Source organism: Pundamilia nyererei, unplaced genomic scaffold (genome assembly GCF_000239375.1).
Source record: "Pundamilia nyererei isolate P.nyererei 1_Seehausen unplaced genomic scaffold, PunNye1.0 scaffold00159, whole genome shotgun sequence".
Lineage (NCBI taxonomy): Eukaryota > Metazoa > Chordata > Actinopteri > Cichliformes > Cichlidae > Pundamilia > Pundamilia nyererei.
Genome location: NW_005187560.1, coordinates 68,304 through 80,136, shown reverse-complemented (window position 1 = coordinate 80,136; position 11,833 = coordinate 68,304). Strand labels below are relative to the sequence as shown.

The window sequence follows — 11,833 nt, the reverse complement described above, 5'->3', positions numbered from 1 at the left end:
ATAATCGCAGCCTTTGCGGTTAGAAAATTGCACTTGATCATGTCGCGATATTATCGCAAATGCGATATATCGTTCAGCCCTACTGTAAGGTAAAGGCCCTACAATATTAAAGGGTCTCAAGATGATTGTTATTTTGGACTGGAGGTATATACAGTGATAAATAAAATAAATAAAAGTGAACTGATCAAGTGAATGAATCAAAAGCTGTAAATAGTTACCATTTTGTATAAACGTATAATTATTACAGATGTACAGCGAGTGCAGCAAACAAGATGACACATACATGGTGCTTTGAAAATATTTTATTTCTTTTCCGTGTTGATACATAATTAGACATTTATATTTTCATAGAAATAGTATATTTATATATATATATATATATATACCATGGGTGTGAACAATAGCAGAGTCATGCTAGCCCTCATGAACAGGTTTTATCCCATTAACATCAAAATAGTTCAACAGACATGGTGTACATAAAACACAGACTCACATTATTCTGCTGTAAATCCATGCTTCTTGGTTATTTGCTTTGACATAATGAACAATATATGCCATAAGTAAACGGCCCTATTCTTCTCTACACTATGTAGGGCCTTATTCAAGGTTCTCAGTATTCAGTCATCCAGTCTACAGTACAGACAAACAAGTGGGAATTGGCTCTTTTTTAGCCATAGGCTTCGGGTTGAAGATGAACAGGAGTTGGATTTAAGGCCGGGGTTACTGAGAAGCTCACAGATATTCATCATGTCACAATGATTTAAATTACATAGTTATATCTGGGTTTATGACGTACAAAGGAGGGAGGCTGCGAGTGTGAATGAGCACTTAAAAGTCCTCTGCTGCAAGTATAGCTGCTTTCAGGACACCTATGGACACAAAAAGAACTGGTGAGTGGATCGGATGCTCTTTGGCCAATGTGATAAGTTGTCAGATTTTCTGTGGTGCAATTGTTTTTTTGTTTTTTTACAATTTCGCTAGAGCAGTTTCTGTCCATGATGTCCGTCCATGATTCAAATCCAAATTGAGACTCTTGTCACGCTGCAAACAAAAGACACCCCTGTTAAGATTCAAACATGTCGCCGTGACTGAAATCGGAGGTTCGATTCAGCGAACCCTATCGGGTATAATGATCTTTCCTGCCCCTCTGCGTCTGTCACTCATGAGCCTATTCCCTCTGATTCTCTGACTCATCCTCCCCTCTGTGTGTGTGCCTCACTCGGTCTCTGTCTTTAGGTCTCTCTCCCAGTCTCGAGCTTCATATTTGCACATGCCTCATTGGACGTTCACCTTGAGCAGCTGTTCAGTGGCTTCCTGCAGCCTCATATAGACAGAGACTGAGCTGTTTGGGACAGGCCTACCTTCTGCTGCTTCTCTCCCCATGTGTCAGTTTGGACTGCAGCCAGTTGGAGAATAGACGTGGTGGATGAGTGAGTGTGCGTCTATGTGTGCTTGGATTCGACCGCTATGAAAATGACCACTTCAGCTTCGGTATCTGCACAGTCACTAAGTATATTTGTACTTTTATCACACTCAGATTACATTTAGTGTTTACCCCTGTGCACCCTGATTAGGGGAAAGTTCCCACGTCACGTACGTGACATGAATATCAAACAGTCAGTACTTTCAAATAGCTTAATTCTTTATTTCTTCATGAGTCAAAACTAATATCAATTTGGATCTGTGCATTCAAAATAAAAAAAGGATTTCATCATATTTTTGGACATTTATGGTTTCATTTGCAGTAATAGCTGCTCGTAAATGGAATAAATAAATGTCATTATGTCAAATTAATCTAATGTTAAAATCAAGTATTGTTAAAAGTTTCAGTTTTTTTCTCAATGATCACAAAGAGGAACGTATTACAAGTGAAATAAAAAAGCGATGTTAAAAAGAAGAGCAGATTTAGATTTGTTTAATTTGCATTATAATAGTTTTTGTCAGTTTTGCTATTTTGTCAAACAGTATAAAAGATGGGCGTAGCTTCCCAGGTCTGAAAAGTAAAGCCAATATGACATGCCTTAAATATCTGCTTTGTTTAATGGCCATCGGGGGGGGGGACACCAAAAAAGACTCCTGGTCCCATCGAGCTTGACCTCTGGACATGTTCTTTGCTGTGCTTGTGGTTACTCATTTTGGGCCATAATGAACAAAAACAAGGTCATTTTTATAAATCTTGTTTCAGAGTATGTTCATTGGCTAATAACTTGTCAACAATAAGCTGGCCAATGAGCATGCAGTTTCACAGTCAGACCTGCTTCTTTCTCACCATAGCTGGTTTCAAAACACCAAGACTGCAATGAAAATGCTCAGTAGAAGAAGGGACTTTGCAAATCAATGCGTGACATTACAGTATGTCCACATTTTATACTCTATGTTTCCTTGGGGTCTAGTCTGTAGACAAGATGATGCTCTCATGTTTAAGCTCGCCTACAAACCTCACTGGTACTTAATTACTTCTACCAGAGCTGTAGCACTAGTTTTCGAGTAAAATTGGGGATATGTGCAGTGATCTGGGGCTGACTGCACCAGCTGGTTTTTACAAAGCCTGATCTTATCTCGGTGCACATACTGCCTTGCTTAGGAGAGGGTGAATCAAATGAAAAGCACATCAGTGGGGACCAACTTAATTATTGATGACTTTAGAGAGGATTCACCTGCGTTAGCCTGGTTTGTTCAACATAGAAAGCAGTGTGCTGACTGGAATATGGCCCAACACTGTCTTGGGATCTTGAAAACAAGGTGACTGGACTTCTTCAGTTCTAAAACCAATCATTAGTTTAGCTTAACCCGTTGAACCCTAGTGCCCCTGATACCAGGGTCAGAGGGTTTCACAGGCTGTGCCACTAGGTCTGTCATTTAGATATAGACATGTATGACATCAGAATCTCAGCTAAACGCTCACAAAATCATTTTGATTACCACCAATCAGTTTAAACAAGAAACAATTAAAGAGCAGGTAAATAACTTTTGCGAAAGATGTTAACACAAAGCGCAGATTCCTCCGTTCACATGACGGCATGTACACGGACAAACAATGTTTTACTTCAGCAGAATCAATCTTTCCACAGAATGTCTTAGAGAAAATATTAGAATAATAGAGAGGTCTACAAGCATGGTCAGGTTACCACCAGCACAACAGGAATATCCTTCCTGTCCTCTTTTTTGCAGTTTTAGCAGACCTTTTAAAAAAGATGTTAAATGGGAAACAAGAGGGCTTTTTAAAAATACTTCCAGATTTGCTGACTGAAACCTTTCTCTGCTTTCCTCTTTGTCCACATGTGCAGACAGAGCAACAACAGCAAGTCTAACACAAGTTTCTAAAAGACCAGCTACACTGCTCTTTGAAAAAGCCTGACATTCACTTCCCTGGAGTCTATTTTGTTTGACATGCTTGTTCTTTAATTCTGCTGTGCTCTACAGTGCTGGTCATGGTGCCCTACTTCTGTCATCGCCTCAAGTATCATATGCTCCCCAAAATCACCAGTCTTCTCTTTGAATGTTTGCCTTTGTACCACTTAATTTCGTTTCTTTAATGTCAGACAGTTTGTCCCTATACTCTACTAAATTATTATTCATTCGAAGTAATTTCTTAAATCCCTCTGCTCTGTAGACACGCTTGTTTTACATCAATATAGTTTAAGAAACTGATATGTGAACGAATTTGTTGATTTTTTTTATCTTCATCCCACATTAAAGAGTAACCAATGTTTCAATGCTTTCTGTGATCAAAAGTGTAAAGCCTAATGCCTCAGTATCACTGGCATATAAATTAAACACCAAAGATCAGCAAAGACGAGATTTTATAGCTGCTGTTAAATTACTTTTGTGGATTTTTCCTTCCTTCATTTGGAACACCTTTCCAATGTGCATTCAATAAACCTTTCCTCTGTTGAGCTACACTTGTCTTCCCTGTACAACCATTTGATATTATTGTTAATTATTTTGAACCATTCTGCAAATTTAGATGACAACGGTTTCTCATTCAAGAGTGACCAGTTCACTGGATTCTAACCAGTGGCTGCTGAGTTTGGCTCCTGAAAAACAGCGAATGCTAGCATACAACATTTGCTATAGCTATCAAGCTAATGAAGCTAAAGTTAGCTCCAATTAAAACCTTGCCTTGAAGGCTATAGTATTACCAACTTAGTGACTTTGTCGCTATATTTAGTGAGTTTTCAGACCCCATTAGCGACATTTTTTCTAAAAAGCAACTAGCAACAAATCTGGCGACTTTTGCTGGTGTTATTAGGAAGACTAATGACGATTTTTTGACGTGAAAGCACGTATCGATCTTACTCTCAACAAGCAGTGGGTGCTGCTGTGGGCACCGTGCCTTTGGCAGCAGGTAGTCCTCATACAGGAGTCACCCCCATCTACTGTCAGAGCAGGACATGTTCACCCCTACACGTCCAAACTGCAAATGAATCACACATGAGCGAAGCCGCTGCTCTCGCCATGACTGTAATGCAGTCAGTTCTTCTTTAACTGTTACTTTTTGTGGATCACAAAACTACTTAAAAACACACACACAAAAGAAGTAACTCTGCCAGAGTCACTTTTGACTGGTCCCAAGCCTGGATAAAGTAGGAGGGTTGGAATTGGGACATTAAAAAAACAATAATTGCTAAAAGAAATTTAATTTGTAGTTCTAAATATATTCTAAATGTATTTAGGATGTTTTTTTTTTTTTTTTTTTTTTTTACTAATTTTATGTCTCTTCCACGATGTTATTTCTCTCTCCTATGGCTCACTTACAATTACATGAGCATGACCAATTATGCAATTAGGCGATGATGTCATTTAGCGACTTCTAGCAACTTTTAGGACCACTAGTAGCAATTTTCCTTACTGAGGAGTTGGCAACACTGGCTATATGCCTATACTGTTTTCATGCCTAAAGACTTGTGGTTTTCAGAGGACTGGTCTGGTATATACTAGAAGTTATATAGTATTAATAAAGAAATATTAAAGGCCTTACTATTACATTCAAACCATTCTCACATCAAAAGACAAAAAGGCTTTAAGGATAAAGACTAACCAATGTGCTTGGTACGTTTAGCGGCTGGTGCTGTTCACCCAAATCCAATAAAGAGTGCAAGCTAGCTAATTAGCAACTATGAAATGCTAGCATCCACAATGTCAGAAATGCTGCATAAACACAATGCTGGTTTAGAATAGGACTGTCTAGTTAGCTAGTTAACCAGACATGCTAACAGTTATTAGAGTAAATACATTTTTTTGTTTGTTTGTTTTAGAAAAGCCCCAAACTGTGTAAAAAGTGCTTCTTAAGCTATACTTAAATGTGCTTATCAGTGAAAAATTCCTCTACTTATCTTATTTTTCCCTTTCCTCAAGAGTTCTCCTTCACTGAATCTCTCATTTTCTTCCTCCCTTTAGTCTATTTTTTTTCACTTGTTTAGCAGGTAAAGTGTCCATCTCAGCCAGTCTGAGACAAAAAGGTGATAAATGGGCAGAAGAGCAAGCGAGGGATAGGCAGTGGGCCGGCGCCGAATGAATGAGAGAGAGCAGAGCTGATGCCAAGAGGGAGAAGGCAGCTAACGGGAGCCTGAAAGTGGATATAATGAGAATCAGGGGAGAGGAAAGAAGAGCGAGGACGAGACTGGTGAAGGGTAGAAACAAGGAAGGGTGATGTGATATATGAGGAAAAGAGTATTGTGACAGAGGGATTGAAAGTGAGGGTGAAGTCATAAATGGGGGAGAATGTAGGTGGATAAAGGTGGCTGGGGACAGAGGAAGAAAAAAGAAAGGCCGATAAAGTAGGGAGAGGGTGAAAAATGGATGGCAGGGCGAGGCCTTGGCAGAATTGATTTTGATGAGAACGCAAAGCCCTGCTCTCTCTCAGCACGCGGCAGTATTTAAATTGTATATGTGCGTATACGTGCTCCTTTTTAGCAGCCATCTCAACCAGCGAGGCATTCAGACATTCACTCATTATCTCTAATAAGGATGCAACTCTGCTGAGTTCAGCTTCGCAGCATTTTTCTGTCGACTTTTTGAGGGAACTCAACTAGAGAGCATCGGTGTAAAGGGGCTGCTGTCCAATATATTTGTGCAGATAATACAATATAATTCAACAGGAAACTTTAAAATAAAAAGAAGCCTTTATCTTTAGCCAGATGATGTGTTTCGCTCCTTCTTCTGTATCCCTTGGAATAGTAACACTATGAAAATGTACACTGGATTTCTCATTTATTAATATTGTATCCACATCTGCTTAAAAGCTTAGGTAGCAAATTATGATTTCCCTTGACTTCAAATATAATCTCCATTTGTTTTTGCTTTTGAGAATTAGCTTCTTCTTATTTTACATATATACGTTTTTGTCTGCAAATCCCGAGAAAAGACTAAAACCAACAATCTGTTCGCTAATCTGCCCACAGCGCTCACTTTTCATCCATCTGCTCCGACTGAAGACATAAACCTTTAGAACTGCCATAAACACATCTACTTTCTGTTTTTAAACATGGAACATCTGGGCAATTATGATCTTTTTTACCCACAAATGTTGCCTAATCAGGAATTAGCAGATTATATATTTTGGGGACTACTTTCAGCTGCTGTTAAGTACACACTGGTGGTAAATGGACTGGTACTTATATAGCAGTGGTCCCCAACCCCTGGGCCACGGACCGGTAATAGTCTGTGAGGCGTTTCGTAATGGGCCACGAGAGTTGAGGCTCAGGTGTGAAATTGATTGTTTTCAGGGTTTTTATCAGTTTTTATCGATATTTTTTATCGTTTTTATCATTAATTCGGTTTCCCTGGTTTCCAGTGTGTTATGAATAGGGTTATTCATACCCTACGCAAAAAAGGTTGGCGACTGCTATTAAATAGCGCTCTTTTAACTCTGACATCAGTTGTAACCGCAAGCCTCATTCACCCAGTGACTCTTTTTTCTAGATCTTGTTAGACAAGTCTTAGACAAGTGCCTTCATCTAACATTCACGCACACGATGGATGCATATTGCCCAATGTTACTTCAACACACAGACACAGGAATAAACCACCAACCTTCTGATTGGTAGATGACCCAATCTACCTCCTGAGCCACACCCTCCCCAAAGCTAATTATAAAAGGCTATGGTTAGACATACTTTGTAGCAGGACTAATTGATTGTTGATTTTGGTCTTTTTTTAATGATTTTTTTTTACATGTTAATTAACTCCTTCCTGCATAAAATACCCTGCTGGAATCTTGAGTCGAGGCGGTTGGATCCACCCACTTATACTAGTGTGATACGATCAATACTTTGATTCCGTCGTCTAAGTTCAATATGGAGCCCAATAACTTTTTTGGGAAATAAAAAAAAAATACTTTAAACACACACTATGAAAAGTGTCTTCCCTTTTTTGTGTTGACTGTCATGTCTATTTTATTCATATCCTATAGCCCATTTTAACAGCAGAAGTTGACCCACGGTGCTTTAGAGACAGGCACATTTACACTCCAGATCTCCAAAAAATTCATTTTGAAAATACATGAAAAGCTAAAGGTTGTGTTTCGTTGTGTTAACTAATTATTACGGAAAGTAAAAATTATGATGATTTAGTGTTTAAAATTTGCAAATTAACGATTCATCTCATAAATCCTGACACACTGCTCTGCCCTACATAAGCTGCCTTCATAGGTCAAGAGTAGCAGTATTAGTATTGGTAATACCTGTTATGTATTAATTGGTATCGGATCAATACAAAAACGTAATCCTTCCGTCGTTGGGCCACATAAAACTGATTAGTTTGGTTGTTACATTAGACATGAATATGAATTTGAACTGTTCAACTGTCAAGAGTATTAAAGATAATGACACATGTTTAAGTTGTATTTTTAGTTATTGTAACAACTAGGGCTGGGCGATATATCGAGTTTTTTAAAAATATCGATATATTTTCATACGAGATATAAGATGTGACAATATCGTTTATATCGATATAGTCTATGTTACGTTATAATTATACTTGTGGGGCCGCAGGTTTGCCTCTCTTTCGTCCACTTTTGTCTCTACGCAACGTTACTCGGCCTCGCCTCTCCTTCACTGAACACAACTCCCCCTCCCCCATAGCTTCACCTGCAGGCAATGACAAGATGAAAGCGGAAAATCTCCGTTAGCGAGTTACCGCGGATCGTCCCGTGCGTGGGGCTGGACGGCGTCAACGTGTTAGCGAGCTAACCACGCTAACGAGCTAACCGCGCTAACGACATGCAGCCCGGAGGAGCTGCACGGCCTAAAATCCTTTCATTTTCTCAAAACTCGACAGTGCGCCTTATGTATGAATTCTGGTTGTGCTTACTGACCGCGAACCGATTTTATATGGTACACAGCGCTCAGCAATCTGTCAAAAAATGTTTTAATATGACTTTGCTAAGCTACGGAGCTGCACCGCTTGATGGATTGTCGAAGGATTACGGCTACCGGGGAGGAGCCTCGCGGAGTGATACGTACTGTGCTTCAACGTAATATTACCGTACTGTGTGTGTATAAGGACCACAAATGGCACCTGTTCAGAGACGTGGTGCAGCTGTGAAATCTGTCTCTTTGTTATTATGCTCAGCGTCTATTAGTTTACATTTTGACTGCACAATTGTGAGCTTTTTGTTATGCACAAAAACAACATTGTTTTCTTTTATTTATGGACCATGATTATTTAATAAATTGTGATAATTTATTTTTAAGTAATTTCTTCATGTACATCTACGCTGTATGTAAATAAAAGTGCCCGTGTGACATCTGCGACACAGTGTGACTAAGAACTCTCTTTTTGTTCTTAACTTATGGCTTTAAAAAAAAATATCGAGATATATATCTTATATCGCCATCCAGCTAAAAAATATCGAGATATGAATTTTGGGTCATATCGCCCAGCCCTAGTAACAACTGAAAAATACACTTAGTAGCACATAGATTATATCACTATCCAGGTTTTCAGTCATCGCCAGTCAATCAAAGTGGTAACAAATTGGCTGCAACTGTGCACATGCATGGTTTTTCACGTTGTCCTGATGTTTTATCCCCGAATTAACAAGCTGGACTTAAGAGTCCCTTTAAGCGAGAAGGAAAACTCCTAAATCTAACCTTAAAAACAAATAACTGTGCGTTTTTTTAATACTTCCAACCCAACAATATAATCATTCCATAATCAGGACTGGGATTGTAAGGGCTAAAACAATCACGACAGGAGAAGCACCAAACAGCAATGTGCTTATCATTGAGACATTGACACAGAGAGACAGGGAGAGAGATGAGCTGCTACACAGAGGGCTGTTATAAAGACAGAAAGGAGGTGATGCAGATGGACAGACATAGAAAAAGAGAAAGTCTTTAGCTTGTTTTGTTGTGTGCCGACTGGTTCCTGGACCAGCTATTTGTGTGTGGCAGTCTGCACTTCTGCCATCTCTGACCGATGATACAAACCTGAAGCTGACATTCATGTTTAATGATCCACTCCTGGGATTGGATGCCACCGATGTGGAGTAACTGGAACATACGGGTTAAGCAGTTCTTGTCAAGAAGAGCTTGACCGACAGCCATTTAATATCTCGTGTCTGCATCAGCCGCGATCCATTTTTGGGTTGCTACAAAAGTGAAAGGAGTTTTATCATCTGGTGTTTCCTCTTTCACTGTTTTGCAGCTTTTCATTTTGCAAGTTCACATTTGTGCCTGTTGTAGCTGCAGAGCTCTCCATTGTGTCAAGAAGAGTTTCTGTAATGGATTATCTGTTCTTGAGTATATTTTCTGAGAATGGCTTTCCGTTGGTCTCAGGATCTGAAAGAAACAGAGTCATTTTACTTAAACACCAAAAGGCTGAAGATTAGTCTGGATGATGTTTGTTTTGTGCCATTTTCAAAATGTACTTTCTTGTGTGGATAATTGCACTCAAAATTTGCTTTTTGCTCGCTTGCAATATGACCCAAGTCACCAATTAGTTAATGAGTTTATGGTCTTAATCACTAGTTTTGGATTTTGCTGAATAGAGCACGATCTTTTTTTTTTAAATAACTGTCCCCATAACCACTAAAAAAGCAGGGTATGAGTTTAGAGTAAGCCTGTGTTTTTTACTGACAAGTCGCCAACTGATAAAAGTCCAGTATGGCCTTGTCTCTCAGTCAGACCACAGCAAAAGCGTGTCGATGGCTTCATAAAGCAGCCTTGCTTCTTAGTGATTGACAGTGATGGGAATAATAACAAGTAACGGTGTTACTAACGGCATTAATTTTATCAGTAACGAGTAATCTAACTAATTACTATTTCTATTGTTACAACGCTGTTACCGTTACTAACAAGAAAATGCGGTGCGGTCGCGTTACTATTTTCCACCAAACAGACGGCTGAAGCTGTGTTCAGCTTACCGCATCTTAAGTAGCTGTCTACGTAAGTAATCTGGGCGCAACAGCTTTAAGCAGCTGCGCGCGCTCCCGCGGACGGTAATCACTTTTTGGCACAACACTTGGAGCTAAAGGGGCAAAACAATCACATGAGTGCTGCTGTTTCGCTGAGGAAGAATAAAGTAGTCGTGGTAAGCCAATCACATGACCACTTAAAGACAAAGCAACAACAAACAGTTTTTAAATTGTGCTGATAAACCAGAGTCATGATAAACAATATATACGCAGGGTTTTTTCCTCAATAATTTCGTCACATTTACTGTTTAAGTACAGTGCTAACAAGCACTCTCTGCTTATGAGCAAAAAAACAAGAAACAAAACAAAACAAAAAACAGCCCATTCGTGTTGGTGGAACGGGCATGGTTCCTGATTGGTACCATGTTGACCAATCAAAAGATGATATGGTAACATGACATTTGGTTGTTTAGGAAGAGGTGGAAATTTTAGGAGTGAGAGAGAGAGAGAGAGAGATAGAAAGCAGAAAAAGAGATTTGTAACGTTTAGCGTTTTTGTAGTGTGTAGTTAATGTGTTGTCTTGTGTAGTTAGTGTGTAGCGTTGTGGATAGTCTTGCGTTGTGTGTCACAACAATGACGCGACTGCTGAATGAAAACAAGAGGCGTGATACACCTGCTGCTGTCAGGCCTGCAAGTATCAGGCTGTGATGTTCTCCTTTATAGGGGACAGAGAAAATGAGTTTTTTGGAGTGGCACAAATAATTTGTGTGGCATCTTATTTAATGCAGAACAGCTGATTGTTATGTAAAGTTTGAAATGGTTATTTAAAGAAGGGGTAAAAGGTAAATAGCTGCAAATAACTTTGTTGTTTGCAAAACTTCTCCACATGATTTTTAAAATTGACAATTTATATTTGCATTTAAAGTTATGAAAGGGTAGAGTGCCCACTCCGGGTCGGGGATGAGTTTCTGCCCCAAGTGGAGGAGTTCAAGTATCTCGGGGTCTTGTTCGCGAGTGATGGGAGAAGGGAGCAGGAGATCGACAGACGGATCAGGGCTGCAGCTGCAGTAATGCAGAGGATGAGGATGGATGGATGGATGGAAGTTATGAAATATGATTCAATAAACATGTTTGTTGTTGTTACAATAGAACATATAACTTTTTCTACTCGGATTTTGTTTTTTTTGTCTGACAGTATGTCAAAATGAAAACATGACTGTAAATTCAGACACGTGAGGTTGTGCTGAAAAGAATGATGCCAAGCAAGGCAAAGTAAATAGTTTTTAAAGGTGAAATGTGGAGGGAAAATCAAAAGTAGTTAAAAATGGCCAATTACACCCTGCACCCCAGAGGGTTACATTTTTTCTAAAGTAACGCATTACCGTATTTTCACAACCATAAGGCGCACTGTGCTAAAAGGCGCAGTCTCAGTTATGTGTGCCCTTACTGTATTTAACACACACATAAGGCGCA

The 11,833-nt window shown here is 39.3% G+C and overlaps 1 protein-coding gene across 2 annotated transcripts in view; it reads right to left on the bottom strand.

Moving 5' to 3' along the window:
- Window positions 1–399: 399 nt before the first annotated feature.
- Window positions 400–11,833, bottom strand: part of fndc5b (fibronectin type III domain containing 5b) — a 42,253-nt gene continuing 30,819 nt past the window's right edge. Inside the window, exons 6-8 of one of the 2 annotated variants that reach the window (XM_005745454.1) lie at window positions 9,435–9,785; window positions 971–1,041; window positions 400–869 (exon numbers count right to left, since the gene is read on the bottom strand). The gene's annotated coding sequence lies outside the window, so the exon portion shown is untranslated. Of the gene's footprint in view, window positions 1,042–9,434; window positions 9,786–11,833 lie in introns of both variants that reach the window. The other variant, XM_005745453.1, reaches the window with a different exon arrangement.